The following is a 19,005-nucleotide window of genomic DNA, read 5'->3' as shown; positions in this document are numbered from 1 at the left end:
AAATTTTCAATTGACAAGAATCAAAATAGAAATATAGTGAACATTTATTAAGTAAATGTCGTATTTATGCCCAACTTTTCTGACAATCTTGATACGGTCATTAAATCGATTTCTCTATACAAAGCGAATAATCATTGCTTATGTTTATGTTTATTATTTCAGAATATTAGAATTAGAATTCAGGCGGATAACAATTATAATTATAAGAACAAACAAATATCAAGTATACGACATTTATGTCTATCAAAATTTTTTTCTAGTTCAGTTTTATTTAATCTTTCTTAACATCTTTAACACTAAATTAAGTATACGTAAAGCCGACAAAAATCATATAAGTTTAATTATTGTTAATTTTTATTTATTACTAATCAAATTTGTTTTAATTTACTTTAATCAAATAAAGAAATAGCGGAGTCACTACAAACACTTCAAGTATTGCCTCCCCATAGCATCACATGTCGTATACTTGATGAGTTTCAATGAAGGGAATAATACGTTAAGTATACGCTACGTTAGCTTAAGATTTGGTGAACAGTTCATTTAAAAAATGGATATTTCTCTCTCTTTAATGTTTTTGCAACCCAGAATTAATTAGCGTTGATCTTTTGGAGAAAAAAAAACTCACATCAAGTATACGCACACAAGCTACTATCGCACTACAATAAATAATTAAAGCATGCGAAGTTCAGCCCACACGCCAACATTGTTGACAGATTTAAGCCCTTAACTGCTTGAAATGGTAAGAATTGTGTCACATATTCATGCGATTCATTTCAATGCGATGCGATGCGATGCGATGGAATGCGATGCGCTGCAATGCGATTGGATTCGATTGGCAAATGGAATGCAATTATTTGGCTTTATATAACAATTGGCTGGTAATACATCAGATTGAATGCATGTTGACTCAAGTAATGACAAAAGCATGAAGTGTGAATTGATCGTGTCACGCCCACTTTTTCCGTTGTTCCCTTTTTTTATTTCTTTTATTCTTAATGGCTGTGGCCTTTAAATTAAATGCTTGTTATTAAAAATTAAACAGTTTTGCAATGCGCTGTAACATGGTCGAGTTTGCCCGGTGGGCGATTGTAAGTGGTGGGCGTGGCACTTATTGTAATTGTTTGGGAAACACAACAATCGAGTGGAAAAGCCATAAGAGAGAGCAAGCTCAATGACTACTGCAATAATCACAATGGGAGCAATGGGCTAAAGAGTTCACACCAGTCGCAAGAGTGTTTCCCATATGCAACTGTATGTGTGTGAATAGTTACTGCAGACTATTTAAGCTAACGGCTGAGTAGTGTTAATGTGTGCGCATTTTCTCAATGCTTTTCTTTTTGCGCTTTCCGCACTCAGACTCACAAAATTCATTTGCCTTTATCGCATTTGCCAGCGCCTTATACGATTAATTGTTGCTGCTCATTATCATAACATACACACAAACAAACAAGTTTGCTGTTACACGACCTGACCCCATCCCCCGTGCTTTGCACACGTGCATAATTAACACACACACACAGTCACATACACAAAAACACACAGAAACACACTCAAATGGACTTGGTCATATCATTAACGTGCCTGCCGCATAAATTCGTCGTGAGCAAGCACAAAAAAAAAAATCGTACAAAAATAAAATGTAATCGCATTGGCAAAGGCAATGCACGACTAAACGTTGCGCTGTATTATAAATTTAAATATTAACTTAACTATTTTGTAACATACCATTGAAACAATAAATGATTTTCTAAAGATAAAGAAAAGATATCCAATGTAGAGTTGGTTTACGTAACAAATATTGTGGAAAACAACAACAATTAAATTAAATATGTATTGATTTCCGAAATAAATAAAAATAGTATTACTATTATTTGAGCATGGTTTGGATTTAAAGCAGTCTACCACTATCTACATTTTCATAATTTAAATCTTAATAACACAAATTATGTACTTTTAATGGATATCACAAATTTTTGACAAACTAACATTTAATAAATACTAGATGACTTAACATATTCATATATTGAATAAAACAAATATTTATGTAACAAAATACCTTTTATAAGTATTACAATAAGTAATTGGGCTTCAATATCAAAATAATTTTGTAATTATTTTTTATATCAATTACCCAGCGACGCTTGTATGAAACTTTTATATAATTTATTAATATAGCTATTAAGTGTTTTGCTGGAAATTAATACCTTTTTAATTATCGTATTGCTGCAATAATTACTCATATTATTGTGATTAAAATAAGCTGAAATGCGAAAATAATTTCGGATGAAATTCACTCGAATTCAACTTCCTAATTCAGCACACCCAACTCGCATGCTTTGCTTGGGCTCAAGGGTATGGAAATCACAGTTTGGTTTTATGTGTATAACGAAAAGAAACAAGCAGAAACGTAAGAGCAGAGTGCTTGGCCACTGAGTGCTGGTTTATTAATTCGACAGAGACATGCGAGCCACTTGTTAGCATTTGCCCAGCTACTTGGCCAGTTTTGGCAGCAGTTCAGCTGACTGTGGCTCATAAGGGAAGCCGTCCACTTAGCTGTGGTTGCCTCAAAATTAGGATGCGAGACCCAATCGACAGCCTTTTTAGCTCGTTTTCATTTTCATTTTCGTTTCGGTTACGGTTTCGGTTCGAAGGCAAAGTCAAATGCGAATGCGAATGCGAATGCTGAAGCTTATGTCATGTGGCCATGCAATTATGGCACAGTTAGTCTTCAATTTGCTTAAATATTTAAAGGACAAACATTTGCCGAGAGTCCAATCAATGCAAAAGCGAGCTGAGTAATGCCAAATGCAAGTTTGCGACATGATGTGAGACAGTTGAAGAGTCCATCTGACAGCTTGTTCACTTTGATTTACGCTGAAGAGCGAATGAGAGCGAGAGCGAGAGAGTGATAAAGAGGAAATGAAGTGAATCTTACAGGGCACTTGTGGAAATAGGTAAATGCCCAATGGAATGGCGACGAGTTGTCCTTATTGTTGGTCAAGTTGGCTTTGATTAAACGAACATTGTTGAATAAACTAGAGCAAAGTATGTGATAAACTTAAACAGTCAGCTGAGAAGCACATACAAAAGTGCAGACAGTAAAACAACGAGAGAACGTAGAACGTAGAGAGGAAAAAAGGAATTGCATTGGAAGCACCCGGGACGCAAGTAAGTACGTAATTGTTAAGTGCTCATTAGAAATGCTCCAGTCGAGTTGAGTTGAGTAGCGAAGCGCTGCGCTGCGCTGAGCTGAGCTGTGTTGAATTCCATCCAGACGAGAGAAAAGCTGAAGCACGAGCTCGAGTGCATTTTCAATTAAGTACGGTAAAATATTTGGCCTCCCACTCATTGCTGCTGCTGTTGCCACTGCTCTGTGTGTTTGTGGGCCAAAAATGGGTAAGTAGCCAATAAACTGTTGAACTTACGACATGTCTTAATAGCTTTTCGTTCATTTATTGTACAAGCAAAAGCAAGCAAGAAAAACAACATGAACAACGTCAGCCGCAACAACTCAACACTTGAAATGGATTGAGCAACTTCTGAGAAGCGAGCAGCACAAAAACACATTTCGAATTCATTGGGAACCACTTCAAATAGCAGTCAGCACATCTCTATAGTAGCTTTATAGTATTTGTTATAGGCCTTCGTTGTTTTTGTGTTTATATTATATACTTGTATCAATAAAGGTAAACTCTCGGCATTTCAAATTGATGAACTTTGACTTTCACTTTGCACAACTATATCTGCTGCTATTTCTATACATGTCAAGTATACGACGTGTTGCTCAAAGCTAAATCGATTTATATACATGTATTCTGTATTTTTGTTTTGTCAAAAGTCATACGTAATTCATCCAATATCCGAATAATGTTTTCATTAAAGAACTGTACTCTTAATGTACGTGATTTGTTAAATTAAACAAAATAGTTGTTTTCAAATTGAGTGAGTACATTAAAAAAATACTTAAAAATAGAACAAATTTTTATAAAATCGAGAGCAAAATTAATTTGCCTGCAGGAAATGTATGTATGTATATATAACTACACTATTTATGGTATGGTATATTTTAGTGTTTGTTTGGCATATTAATTTGAATATATTTTAAAAATAAATCCACACAGTTTAGCTTTTATTAAAAATAAGTACCGGATATCTCACAGTTGAACACACTTGACTTATTTTTTGCTTACAGTTTCGCTACTTTGATTTGCCAGAAGCATAACGTATTAAACTGTTTGCTGTTAGTCAATAAAAAAATATTTAGAATATGTAATTACAAACAAAATGATTTAATAGCTAGGGGTTATATACAACATTTTTTTCATACGATTTCCCTAATTACTAAGTTTATGCTGTGTTTGAATTTGAATAATAATACTTCAACTTTATCACGTTTCAGTTCGAATGCTGAAGAATTGTGCTAGCATTGAACTATTGCACTTGCCTGACATGTTGCAACAATGCAATTGCAATGATTGTGGCAAGTTCAATAAGGGGCAAAAAACCACATTTTGCATCTACAAACTGAATAGTGTGGCATTCACCCAGTACACAGTTGTTTGTGCCACTTGAGTACATTGCTTTTTGCAGGCGATTAACAACAAAAGGCAACAGAAGGCTAAAAACTAAGATGTTCCACAAAACTCAACTTTTACCGCTGCCACGAGCAAAATTGTGAAGCTGTTGCAACTCTGTTGCTCCCTCTGCCAGTCGTGTCTGCTCTGTCGCTCTGTGGCAAGAGCTTGGCTTGCCAGTTTTGCCATTTTCATGGACCACAACATTACCTACTTGAGTAATGCACCAGAGTGGCATATTGACTTTTTACTGCTGCCGAGACTCGGTATTCTTAGTGCTGCTTTGCATCTGGTGTGCGGTGCTTCTTTGTGCTGTTTTTGCTGTTCTCTGCCCCTTCAATAACATTTGATTTTTATTATCACTTGCAATTGTTGCTCTTGTCAAATGCAGAGCAGAGCACTTTGAATTGCGCAATAAGCATCAGCGTTATGATCACTCTGTCCCGCTTGCTTTTCCCTTAGTGAATTTCTTCTTTTCTTTTTCTTGCTTAGGAATGGAATTGATTTTGATTTTTGCACAGTAACATTCTGCTATAACGTGGCATTAAATTTAAAATCGACTGTGGCCAGTTTTTAGTAGTAAGCAGAGTTTGGCCAACAAAACTTAACAACAGGAAGCACCTGATAACGGACACACACACCAACACACACACACTGGGTGTGTGTTTGTCGTTATCGGACTGGCAACAAAACTGTTGTGAATTACAACGGAAGGTGGCAAGTTCAAAGCATACATGCCATAGATAACTACGAGTTGCCACAGCATGGCAAAAACTTGCAACTTATGCCTGCACTTTTCATATTTTCATTACAAAACAAGTGTGCATTAAACACACACAAGCACACACACGCATAAACATGTCAGCCTTTTGTTGCGTTGTTCTTGGCGGCCGGAAATTATTGAACGGAATGTGCAAAAACAAAAACGACAAGTGAAAATTCCATAGCTCAGAATATTTAAATAAACAAGCGACACAACAATTGAAAATATCTGTTTTTTTTATTTTGTTTGCATGCAAACATAAATAAATTAAATTGCTAAATGAGCAGTTTATTGAAATAAATAGCCACAAGAATTGCAAGTTAAATTTTTGCGTAGTTGCATTATTTAATAAACGACGCTTAAGTATTTAAATATTCATGGGGTTAGAGACAAATATTCGTAGCATACTTTCCAGCATAACTTTCAAGGCTAAGGAAACAACTTTGCGAATCGCTTTGTATGCTCTTCTTTAATATCCTGTCTGCAGAAGAACATACCACACACACACATATGTATATGGACCAGCAGGTAGACAACAACAGCAGCAGCACACACAGGCGGCTGATAGACGGCTGTCAAGGCTTCTCGTGCGTGAGCGTGCGAGTGTGTGTGGCAAAAAGAAAAGTTGCTCAACTTTTAAGGCCAGAAAGTAGTCGTCGAAGCGGAGCCTGCTTCCGTTTTTATCGTGCCAAGTCATTTTCTGTAGATGACAAGTTATGCCACGCATGAAATAAGCAATGAAGAAGAGTACAGCCAACTTGTAGTTGTCGTTGTTGTTTGTATTTGTGTTTGCTGAAAGTTGTTTCATGTATCAGTCGAGTATAACTTTCTCGTATGAAATGAGCACCAGAGTTTTCAGTCTCTAAAAAAACTTGTTAAATACCTCAGTTTTAATTTGAAAATGATTTAAAGTTTTGACAGCGTTTTAATCTTGCTAAATATTTGTTTTGTAAAAATTCATACATATATTTTAGGTAAATAAATTTTGAGTACAATTTGTTTTGGTAATTGATAGAGTTCTAACTTCAGAATGATTTAAAGTTTGACAGCATTAAAATTTAAGTCTTACATTACTTTAAAGGGTATATTTCTTTAAAATCTATTTTTGTGATTTTTCAAGTTTTCAATGAACATCTAGATCGCAGAAACTACAAGAGATAAAGATCAACTTTTTTCGACAGCACTTGATTGCCACGCCTTCTTATGATCTGGTATATTTTAGTACTCTATGGTATATTTTGAATGTAGGAATATGTAAATATACCAAACAGCCTTTTTTGCGGTATATCTTTTACAAATAATACCGCACTGATTTGATTTTATTTACATCGGGTAGCGGGTATCTCACAGTCAAGCACACTCGTCTGTAGCTTTCCTCTTTGTTGTGATTAAAATGAGAGTTAATTAAAATCTCAACTGTCTTTTAGTGCTGCATATTTGAGTATTAAATATATTTAAAGAAAATAAATTCTAATTGAATATGGACACAAAGGAGCATCAATAAAAATACCACCACAGGCAAATCAAAAGTGCTGTATAATAAATGATAATAGACTAGACTTTCTTTGTAATAATCTAATAACAATATATAACAAATTAAATTGCCTAAATACTGAGCAGAGATAAAAATAAATGACCAAATATATGGTCATTTAGTCTTTCGGCAAAATAAACTCAGTAATTGGCCAATGCGAAAATACTTCAGAATTTAACAAGTAAATGCGACATGTGCACAAACACACACACTTATGCACATACATCAGCAAAATTTTCTTGGGGTAACAGCGTGGCAAAAACTTCATGTCAAATGTGCAACGTTATATAAATTGAAATAGTTTTGTCGACAAGTCACAAAATGCATGCAAAACTTGCACAAGCAGCAGCGTTGACAATTTTCTTACTTGCTTTTTTCTTTTTGGTATTTTGTTGTATTTTGCTTTTCTTTTAATTAAACTAAACTTGGATGGCAAAAGTTGTTGTGTTTTCCAACATATCCATTGGCCCCTATGAAATGTCGAAAATGGTCGCAGCAGCAAGTGCAAATAGAAATGTCTGCGTTGGCAGTAGGCAAAAGTCATTTAAAAGTTTTAGTATGCTTGGTCAGACATGACTTAACATACGATGAATACACTTTCCACATACTACTTCAACGCACTCGTGTCGTATCGTCTTATGAATCTTCCATTTGCATATGAATACTCCTTCCTTCTCCTCTCTGGCCTCTTCAACAAGTAACAAAGTAAAACTCTTGAGCAAACTTTTTCGATATTTCGAATAATACAAAAAAAAGCGAAGGAAAGGAAAGCTAAAAAAGATGGATAGAGCATGGAACTGCCCCTCAGACAATAAGTTTGCAATCCAATTACTTGGCCATTCCTTATGGTTTTCGTACTCCTTTTTCATAGGTTTGCTTTTGCTTGCCGTCTGCATATTAAATTAGCCAGCAAATTGCTTGTGTCAGCCACAGAGACCACCTCAAACCGCCAATTTAAAATCAAATTTGATTTTGGCACGTCACAAGGGTCAACTTGCCTGCTGATGAATTGTCTGATGTCTGATGGCCAAAAGACAAAAATGCAATGCAATTCAGGTTGCGTATACGCAATGTGTTACGTGCAGAGCAAGATGTTTGGTTTAGCTAGCTGTTGTCGATCGTTGTTCTCGCTTTGCCACCTGCAGTGCAAATTTGATTTTGACAATGGGAAAACGCAATGATTTAGTCACTTAAGTGTAAACTCTTTTTCCACTCAACAGGAGAAGGCCACAAGAACGATAACAACAATTCAGAATGCACTTCGTGCACATTGGCAGAGTGCAACAATGCGCTTTGCGCATTCCACCTTAACAACATAATGGCAATCAGCTGATGGCATTGGCACAACCTCAGCAAACCACAAACTACATATACACACACCCCGTGTTCATCTGAGTTTCGCACTCAAGTTGAAAGGCATTGTATAGAAATGTAAGGGATTTGGTTTGGCAAAAGGGGACGATGAGCTAAAGCTAAACCGACTACAACGGTTGCCTGCCATTATTCATTTAAACCTTGGAGTGTTGCAAATGCACAGCCGACAAATAGCCGCAAGCCAAAGTAGCTTCCTATACCAACACCAACCTATAACTTACTCTTATTTGTTTCCCCAGGACTTTCCCTCTTTTCCTCTTTTTTGTATTTTTATTTTTGCCACTGCTTTGGGCTTTCCTGGGGTTAAAGAAGACTTCGATTTGTTTGCACATTGTGTATATCGAAAATGTATATAAGCCAGGCCAGAAATTGGTTTCAATAGACAGGTAAACATGTGAGCATACATACATACGTACCAGATCTCTCTCAGCCTAGAGGCAATTTTTATTTTTCATTAAATTGACTGCCACAATTTGTGCTTTACATATGCAAATCCCAAATAAATTCTCTGATTTAAGCAATTTTTCAATTGTTTTTCTTAAATTTGGGTCTTAGCTTTGATCAACCAAATGATTAAAGGTAGCAAAAAAAATACATTGCTATGGGCTAGGATTTTGTTAGATAAGCAGCTACTTCCGATTTTGAATAACAAATTGATGACTTAAAGATTCAGAAACATCCGGAAATAGCTCGTCAAATATTCCTTTGTTTTTTCGCTAAGTAATTGACTTGCCCCATTCTAGCTTCATATAGTAATTTATAACTTAAACTGTGCTTTAACTACTTAATTGCTCGCTTGACAGTAAATTGCTTAGCATTAAATAATTAGAAGATATTGCTTACCATTAAAGTGTCAATTATGCGCCGCAACTGCAATGAGACAAGAGAAGGAGAAAAGGGGTTAAAATTTAATTGAAATGCAATGCACATTCAATGCTGTATGAACACGTATGTGCCATCAAATCGTCAATGTTTCCCTTGGCTTTTTAAAGGCAACAAAGGCAAATAATATGCTCACAATTCCGGTTAATGTTTCCTTTAAATCTTAAAGTTTAATCGTACTCTAAACACAAAAAAAAAGTAGAAAAAGAGAAAAACATTTTGTTGTGCGAGTGTACGTTGTGGCATGTCGGATGCCAAAGCTACAAACATGATTGTCAGACATTTGTTGTTGTGCCCATTGTCGTTGTTGTTGTTTTGCCATTTGAGATTACGGCTGTGTAGTTTAGTTGGCATGCTGAGAGCGAGCGGAAGCGAGACCGAGGAAGACCGACACATGCCTACAAGCTTATTTATAATAAAAAATCATACATGGCCGCACAGACAATGAGACAATAGACAACGACTCCGCCGCACTGACGTTGCTGACGACGCGGCAACAACAAAATAAATATATATATATATATAAAGCTGAGCTGGAGGCAGAGATGAAAGTCCCGCCCATGAGTCGACTGTCGACTGTGCTGAATGTCAGCCAGGGACTCAGATGCTCGAGCTGAGGTTGAGCCATCATTAACTGCGTGCCTTTCAACTGCCAGCTAGGGGAGTTATGTAAGCCTCAAACACACCCACACACACACACACTCACGTACACTCATGCCTTTGCACACCTCATCTAACCATTCATTGACATCATTTCTCTGCTGTAGATAACATTCAGTCAAATGCTCTGTGGATTATCCCACAACCAGTCCAAGAGGCAGAGAGTAGTAAGTATAATGAAATTTTCGAAATATCTATGATGATTTGTGGTTGCCATGATTGTCTGCCTTTACACTCACACACTAATACACCTCTCAATATCTGAGTGTGAGTGTGTATGTGTGTATGTGTCGACACTTCCGTGTTTATTCCCCCATCTCTGCACAAACAATATACAATATTGTGAGAAGGGCTTTGGCCTTTAGTTTCCGGCCATTCAAAGTGACTGAAGTCACACTCGAAGCTTTTGCCCCACACTCACACTCACTCACACATATGCAACATTGTTTTGGTTTCTGGCTATAACCAATCTGTGCCACCATGTGGCAGCTGTGGTTGGGCCACTTGGCCCCTGGTTTTTGCCAGCCAACATGATGCTAACAACATTGTCATTAATTTTTGGCAAATTGAAATTATGCCTCACCACACACACAAACACACAGAAACCTTTTTCCCTTTAAATTATACCTCAGTAATCACTTTCATACAACATAAAGGATATGCTTTATGACAGTCATTAGATAAGTTGTCTGGCGAATTTAGTTACTTGGGTCATTGTTGTGCATAAAGTAATTAAAGTAATGGTTGTGCTTAAGAAATAAATATATCTTAAATAAATAATGAAAACAAGAGCTTTATGCTGGCTTTGTACGTAGTTAATAAGTTGTAAAAAAGGAGAAGTATATAAAATTAGTTAGGTTAGAAAATGTACGACTGTGCTTTGTTGCATTTCCCTGCTGTTTAGAGTATTTGCTAGTCAAGTAATTGAAAAAGTAATAACTAATAACTTTCACTTGGAAGTCGTAACTTGCATTGTCTAAGAAATATATGCCGTGTTGTTGTTTTTTTTGTCTGCTAGTAATTATAATTTTTAACTTGACAACCCAAAATTCTCTTTTATGTTGTACTATTTGTTTCTCTGTCCATTGCATTGAAATCTGAAACGATATTTTAATGGCACTTTTTTTTTAATGCATTTATCGCAACATTTTTCAATATTTGACTTGGCTGCCCTGAGCAGCTCAGTGGGCGTGACACTGGGCGTAAATTCAAACTGGCAGCAAAAATAATTTTATTATTTATGATGATGACGACAGCGGCGCAACGACAACGACACAAGGAATCGTAACAGCGCTTGCTAGAAGCAACTGCAGGAGCTGGAGCTGGATGGAGTAGGAAGTGTTCAAAAAGTTGTAACGGAATTATTGTAAAATTTTGTGGAAAATATACAACATATATAACGAATATGCACATTCGGAATGTCAGCCAGCATCGAGCTTGAAAATGGCAAGCTAGACCTACGACGAGTTTGGACTCTCCCCCAGTTTTTGGAGTTGTGCTGCGAGTGAAAATCGAGCTTGAGGTTGGGGTTGGGTTTGAGGCTGTGGTTTGGGTGTTGCTCGGTTTCTCGGCCCGAGTGCAATCATAAATTTTTGTGTGGCATGCAAAATAACGTAATAACATTAAATATGCAAATGCCTTTTGTCAGCCATGCATTTACACATGGCAAACACATATACATACATACATATAGTACACACAGTCGCATACAAGATGCAGGGGCGTTTATTAAAAAAACATTTTTCGGGGGTCAACATTCATCACAACTTTGTTGCAGTAGTGGAGTATATTAAAGTCAAAGAAGGGCAGAACTTTTAACTTTAATTGGTTTTTAATTTGAAATTAAGTACAGGCTGCTTGAAATGTCAAGAACATATATTTGACTAGAAAAGAAAATGCAAATAAATAATTTCATAACAAAACCATTAAATAGTAACTAAGTATTTTTATACATATATTATGCATATAAAACTAATACGATGCATATAAAACAAAATATTTTTAATTGCATAGAAACTGCAGCTTACAAATAAATAGTTAAATAACGAAACATTTAAAATGTTGTATTATTTTTGTCTAATGAAACTAATAGATTAAAATAATAAGAGATAATGAATCTCCTATTTTTATTTTGTTTTCTAAATTCAAAGAAAACATATCAACTGTCTATGAAAAGATTTTCAAAATAAATATTTAAATAACAAACTTGTACATTTTTTTAAATATTTTGTACTAGTTATTTATTTGGCTAATGACAAAAGTATACAATAATATTCATACATATACAATAATATTTATTTATTATAGTTTATATTAGTTTTAAAAGGCTAAGAAAATATATTAAATATAAATTCTAAATTAATGACAAACTTTTTAATAGTAAATCTGTTCTTTTTGTAATTTTGTTTAATTTTAAAGTTTCTCCAAAGAATTCAAAATAAAATGAAAATATTTTAAGTCGTTTTTATCTCTTCCACTACTTCTATGACATTGCAGGACGTAATATATTTAATTTGATAGACTCCTGCTTTGAATCTGCTTTTATGCGACGCCACTGTGAAATCAGCATGGCGAAAAATGCCGGAATTGAGCACATTTACTTACGAATGTGTGTACGAATAACATATATAATATAGTATGTGTACTCATTCATACGATTCGCAATGTTGGTTGCTCATTGCAAATCTTTCATCTCCTACCCTATCTTTATCTTTTTGCAACTCCCTTGACATTTTCATGCCCATCTTCCAGTTGCTGCCCCATCTTCATCTCCATCTCCATCTCCATCTTCGACTTGCAACGCAGTCGACTTCATCACACACATTTTGCAATTTGCATAAAGTGAAAATGATGCACATTTCTGTTTTCCTACGACAATTTGCCTTTATTGATTTTCTTTGATTTTCTTTACACACACACACACACACATAACACACGCGTTTTCATTCACTTAGACTCGCCGTTACAGTGCCTCGACTGGATCTCAAGCAGCTCACTTCGTGCTGCTTTACATGTGTTTTGAATGACGTTGAGTGCTGCTATGCAAACATTTTCTAACGAACACTTAGTGCAAATAGATTGAACACAAGCACCAGTCTCTATCTATGTGTTCGTATGTGATTTTTTTGCATAGCACAGACATTTTCTTTTCGCTCTCATTTTATTGCATGCCAATTACTTCTTATATTTTTTGTGACTGCAGTTGAATTTCATTAGAATTCCAGAGTTGTTAAATCAAAGTTGACATTACATTTTATTCGCAATTCTTATTGCCAAACAAATATTGCAAAGAATTTTGATTAGCCTGCAGGCCGAAATAACAATTGAGAAGAGTTTGAATATTTTTTCTTCGGCAATCTTTAACAATTTGTTAAGAACCACATAAAAAGCATAAGTTTCTTTTCATAGGCTTACTCAGCTCTATTTTTTGCTGCCCATTTTTGCTCTTTCACAATTCGAGAAATATGCATCGAGAATTCTGACATGCATTTCAAAACTTGGTCCTTATTTGCAGTTTGCTGCACTTCAAACCTTCTGAGCTTCTAATTTAGGACAACAATATTTGTTGGCACAGTCTGTGCTCCCCCCTTCTAATATGTGTGGTATGTGTGTGTGCACATTGAAACTTTGGATTGTAAGAAATAACTTTGCAAACATTTGGCAGTCAGGAGGCAGAGGAAAGCACACAGAGTGCAACAGTCTTTGGCATTTTCGCATATTGGTCAATAAAGCGTGCTCAAAATATTTGCCATTGCAACTTCTGAATATTACCTATCAAATAAAGTTTGCCCAACACACACACACACACACACACACACATACGAACATTGAGTACACACAAATTGGCAAACTGTTGAGAAATCGGAGAAATTACATGTTGCATTTTTTTCTTGGAGAGCGTGTTGAACTTTGTCAACTCTTAATTGATTCAATCGGCTGTGCATATTGCAGTTCATGTAAGCCAACACTGACTAAATACCACCACAAAGTGCCAACAAGAAATCTGTGAACTTTACGGATTGAAACACGCATGCACATATTGCATGCACATAGCTAGAAGTGTTTGTAAGTATGCGTAAGTCCTGCAGTCGCATACTGAACTGAGATGAAATTAGTTTTGGTTGGCAGTTTAACAGCATTGCTCATAACGAGTGTAAACAGAGAAGGTAACCAAGTAATGAAGTTCAAACATCTAACATGAATATTAAAGTTCTCTACTTCTGTCTTTGGAACAATCTGACAAGTGAAAAAAAATATACGTTGTACAAATCAATTTAAATTTTTTGGTTTCTACACAATAATTTTTAGCAGATACTTTTTCATCAAAATGTCTAAAAAAATAAAACAGAAAATGTTTTTAATTAGAACACACAAATAATTTCAAAATTTTCTGCGTTATTGTGCGATTTAAATCTAACATTTATTGAATTAGACTAACACAAAATAAACTTTAATTTAAATGAGCAAAATAAAAAATTAAACACTTTGGTATTTTAGTTCTAAACGTTTTCTTTTTTGCTGTCACTCACTGTCAAATCACACCACTAATTAGCTGACTCTATTAACTTTAAGGTCAATATCAGTTCCGATACACATTATTAATCGAAATTTATATATTTTGCTATGTAATTTCCAACACTAAATGCATATAGCAAATCCAATAATATTTGTATAACATATTTCTAGAGTATTGGCAGAAATTTCATAGCGTAAGAATATCTAGAAGTATTCATGGTCTGTCAACTATTCGTTCTAAAAGTAGTTTTCAGGAAGCTCTCACATTTAAAGCAAACTGACAACACGTAATTTCAGAAATAGCAAAAAGATTACAACTTTAGGAGAGAGTTTGAGCTAATGTGAAGCTATGTCAACCGTTAATTGCCAGCGATGTCTCTTTTTGGTATGCTAATTTATGCCGATGTGCCATACTTGCTCAACGCTCATTTGCCATTTCGCTGAGCCATTCGATTTGACCACATTCTCATTCGCATTCGCATTCGTAGTCGCATCCACATCCGCATTCACAATTCACCATTCAACATACAGCATTCAGCGCCAGTCTTCGCACGCTGGCATTCACAATCAACCACTTGGCAGGCCATAAATTTAACACACACCTAACCGCAATAGTGCCATGTGCACTCATATAGAGAGCGGAGAGCGAGGGGAAGAATGAATGAGAGGAAGAACTGCCACATCCACACGGAAACCAAATCATTAGCCAGAAAAATTGACCAGGCTGCCAGGCTGTCGACAGGATACGCGACCCGGCCACACACACATACACACACACAGTTCGCATCGGCGAATATTGAATTTTTGGACAGTGAGGAATAATTTTTCGCAGCTAACCGAAAAGCAACGCAGTTTGGCGACCGCATCCGCTTCTTTTCTCCCCCTCGCTATCTCTCCGTAACGAAGGCCAACCCATAATTATCTAACCAAAAATATGTACCAGCAAATTTAAAAACACACATACACACACCAACACACGCACACACACACAATCTGCCCACAACCCACAAAGAGGTCAACCAGCTGCAAACAGTTGCACAAATTTAACATGCATTTTTCGTTGCTTCACAGCGGTCAAATCTATGGATGATGTCGATGTGATTTGTATATTGTGGCTAAGCATTTATTTCAATTAGTATACATGCAAATACGAGTTAAAATATTGAGGAGACTGACAGGAAGAGGCAAAGTTTTTAGCATACAAAATATTATCTTCAAAAATTGTAAAAAGAAGAAGATCTAAAAGTTGCAGTTCCCTATTTTTATTATTCATAATATACTTAAAACCTTGTAGACGATTTTAATTATTAATCCTACGCTTAGCTTTCGTAATTCTATGATGAAAGACATGAATGTTTATAGTTTAAATATAAATTTATATATTAAAGGTATTATAGAAACATCGTTGACAATAACTTAGTCTTAAATATACTAAGGAATAACGAATACATTTCTTAAATTTTGCCAAGTTAATTTATTTCGAGCCAACATATTGATATAATGACTAGGCCAGATCAGGTCTTAAGTAGCTTAAGGAAAATGTTTGAAAAACATATTATTATCAAATTTGTATATTACATATAAAATATCATTAGATGTCAAATGATTTTGCACATAAACCACATTTCAATCCAGATTACAAAAATAGTAATATACATTTTATTGAACTTATTTTGATTTGATATTTACTTTCATCCTGGAGATGTAAAAAATACAAGCAACATTCTTGCTAAAATAAGTTTAGCTCGACATTCTTAGCTAAACAAAACCCGATAAATATTATACAAATTGATTAGATATAATATTATTTATTTCATAATAAACTCTTTTACATAGCTCAATATACTAAAACTTGTATTACAAAAATGTGTATTCATTTATATAAAAATCGCTTATGGGAGTTTTAATGTTTAATTGCTTTGCGCAAAAAGTAAATAATAATGCCAGCTATTTTGCTAGTCAGTTAATTAGAAATTGATTGCGCAAAGTTTGTAGTTGCTGTGCAAAGTACTCAATAGCTCATCATTGTCGAGTTATTGTTGTTGTCTCGTCGAGACAACAATTCGATTATTTCCGTTTAGTAAACAGCAAATTGATAATGAACGATAAACTGGCCGCGAGGCAAGCAGTCAACCAGTCAACCAGTCAGTGAGTTAACATTACGATACACACTGACACAATGTTGTGTGCGTGTGTGTGTGTGGCATATAAGCGAGTGATAATCAAGTTGAGAGAACAGGCGCCGCCGTCAGGCTGACAGTCAGACGCAATCAACGATTTCACGCTGATTAAAATCGCACTATTTTGCACGGAGAGGCAACTGAGCGAGAATTAAACGGCGTAGCGGCAATAACAACGGGTCAAAAGCCATCATGTGTTTGTGTCTGTGTATGTGGAGTCAGACGACTTAGATAACACACGCAAAGTCCATGGGCATATCATCGATGCGCCATAGAAAACAATTGCAATGGCAGCGAGGCGCAAAAGGACTGTAAAGGACAATCGACTCGCAGTTAGCCAGGCATGTGGGTTCCCTTTAGACTTGATACTGAACACTGAACGTTGAACACTGGTACAACGCTTGTAACATGGCCAAATTTATGCATTGTTGCTGCAGGACGATTGCACAAAAGCGGCACATAACTAACGCACAAAAGGCAGCAGCAGCAGCAACCAAAGCAACAACAATATACAGTATATATATACAGTATACAACAGCAACATTGGTTCTTGCAGTAAACAACAGAAGCAGTCACACAATAATACTGGCTACACTGTGCCACAAACAGCACACAACAAACAGCAAAGGGTCAGTTGACAATTGCCAGCAATTCAAACTTGCCTCAGGCGGCGAGTGTGAACGATGCCTTAGGGGGAGTCACAGCTGCCCCCCTCACTCTCTCTCTCTCTCTCTCTTTCTTTTTAGTTCCAGTTTCAAGTAACTCAAAAAGTTGCCAGTTCAAAGCCAATTCGCTAAATTGTTTTTCCAACTCGATATCACTTCGCCTACAGATTAAATTGCAATTTTTCATTTTCATATTTAGACGAAATTGACAGTTGTATTTATCGATGTGTACGCCCAAGCTGCTCGAACTACACTTTGTAATCTAGAGTTTGATTGCTAGATTGAAAATGAAAATAAATATATTTGAAAAATTTAAAATATGGTTACTAGTTTTCTATATTACCATGTAGATGAAATTGAAAGTTGTATTTAAAGATGTGAACGCTCAAATCAAAAGTAAATATGTTAAATTTCAATTATGTTTGCCAATTTTCTATTTTCGTATCTAGTAATTATTTCCTAATAAAATAATTCCATATGTATGTATTAGATTTCGATAAAAACAAAAGATGTGTAGTATTTCTTCAAAGTATTGTTCCACAGCGCTAAGATCGTTTCGCCTAAGACAATTTAAGATTTAATATTTAAGAATCTTCTTCAAATCGTTGGTAAAACCAGTAGTCGATCACCACGTATAGGAAAAAGATATATATTCAGCATAGAATTTTCCCCAATATCTCCCTAATCTTTTGAATACCTTATTTTTTATTCCAAAAAGATTTTTAATTTAAAAATAAAAAGCTTTATATGAATTAAAATTGATATTAAATATTAAGATACACGCAAATTGTACTTTTGCAACTTATTCTTCACCAAGAGTTTGACCGAAAATGTTCATTGTATGTTATACATGTGAAACTGTTGTGGAAACTGCTTTTAAGAACACGAACGTAGTTGTGTTGTTTCTTTATGTGCCAGCAGCAAAAGCTGCAACAGCAACAGAAGCAGCTTTGCCCTGGGTGAGCCAACTGGCAACATTGGGCCCGCTGCCGTTGTTGTTCGTTGCTGTGCAGCAGAACTCCAATTATGATGGTGCAGAGCCCATTAAAGAGTGTAGCCCTCATTGCAGCATACATGTCGTATACTTAACTATCTCTTGGCTCTTTCGTTTTATACTTTGTGCGCTCCCCTCTTCATTATTATTTCTCTGTTTTTAACGCTATATGAGTTATGTGTTGCGCAATTAACATTCGCATTCGCTTGCACAAAATACTTTTGCATACAATTTTTGGCACAGCACTTAAAATTAAAAATTACAATTACATTTTAACTTGGCAGAGTCTACTGCAGACTCTCTGCTGGCCTCCGGAAATTCTAGCACTGCGTCAGACTCAACTCGAGCTGAGTTGAGTCGAGTGGAATGTTTGTTTACCAGTCGTCCCATTCTTTTGCTGTATGGAAAAAACTATGACAACAAAAAGTTTGCTTTTGCAAAAACTAAGAAGAAGTTCTCCTTGGCGTTACTTTATTTGCCACTTTGCAACTAAAAAACCGGGCGTAACAGGGACAGTGCAGCCGTTGCCAAGTTGGCAGCAAAGTTGTTGGCGCAGAGCAAAAATACACAGGTTTGCCATTTGCCGAGTCAAGTTCTGCGTCTGCTCCCCATCTACTATGCGCTTTACTATGTATATGTGTTGTCCTTTTGAAAAATTCATTAAGTGGCAAATAGACGCATTATGTTGACTTCTTTTAACCCACTATTCGCTGCCTCGCTCCTTCTCTCTGCCTGTTGGCTAGCCAAAAATGTTGCACTTACATGACAAATATTTTATGCCAAAAATATTTGTGGTGATGTGTTTCCATAAAATGTTTTAGTTTGTTTCACTGAATACTAAAACTCTGAAATATGCAATTGATG

The 19,005-nt window shown here is 35.7% G+C and overlaps 1 protein-coding gene and 1 long non-coding RNA gene across 3 annotated transcripts in view; one reads left to right on the top strand and one right to left on the bottom strand.

Moving 5' to 3' along the window:
• Positions 1–19,005, bottom strand: part of LOC133850476 (putative neural-cadherin 2) — a 153,277-nt gene that overhangs the window by 108,528 nt on the left and 25,744 nt on the right. Inside the window, exon 2 of the mRNA XM_062286592.1 lies at positions 9,089–9,115. The gene's annotated coding sequence lies outside the window, so the exon portion shown is untranslated. The remainder of the gene's footprint in view (positions 1–9,088; positions 9,116–19,005) is intronic.
• On the top strand, positions 3,023–3,701 carry LOC133850172 (uncharacterized). Of its 2 annotated transcripts, none has more exons than XR_009895593.1 (3): positions 3,023–3,168; positions 3,228–3,396; positions 3,465–3,701. It is a non-coding gene; the product is annotated as an uncharacterized LOC133850172 (long non-coding RNA). The 2 variants fall into 2 exon arrangements; XR_009895592.1 differs by having other exon boundaries at positions 3,033–3,168; positions 3,233–3,396.

This window comes from Drosophila sulfurigaster, chromosome 2L, assembly GCF_023558435.1.
Source record: "Drosophila sulfurigaster albostrigata strain 15112-1811.04 chromosome 2L, ASM2355843v2, whole genome shotgun sequence".
Lineage (NCBI taxonomy): Eukaryota > Metazoa > Arthropoda > Insecta > Diptera > Drosophilidae > Drosophila > Drosophila sulfurigaster.
The sequence above is the reverse complement of the archived record's forward strand: the minus strand, read 5'-3'. Positions and strand labels throughout refer to the sequence as shown.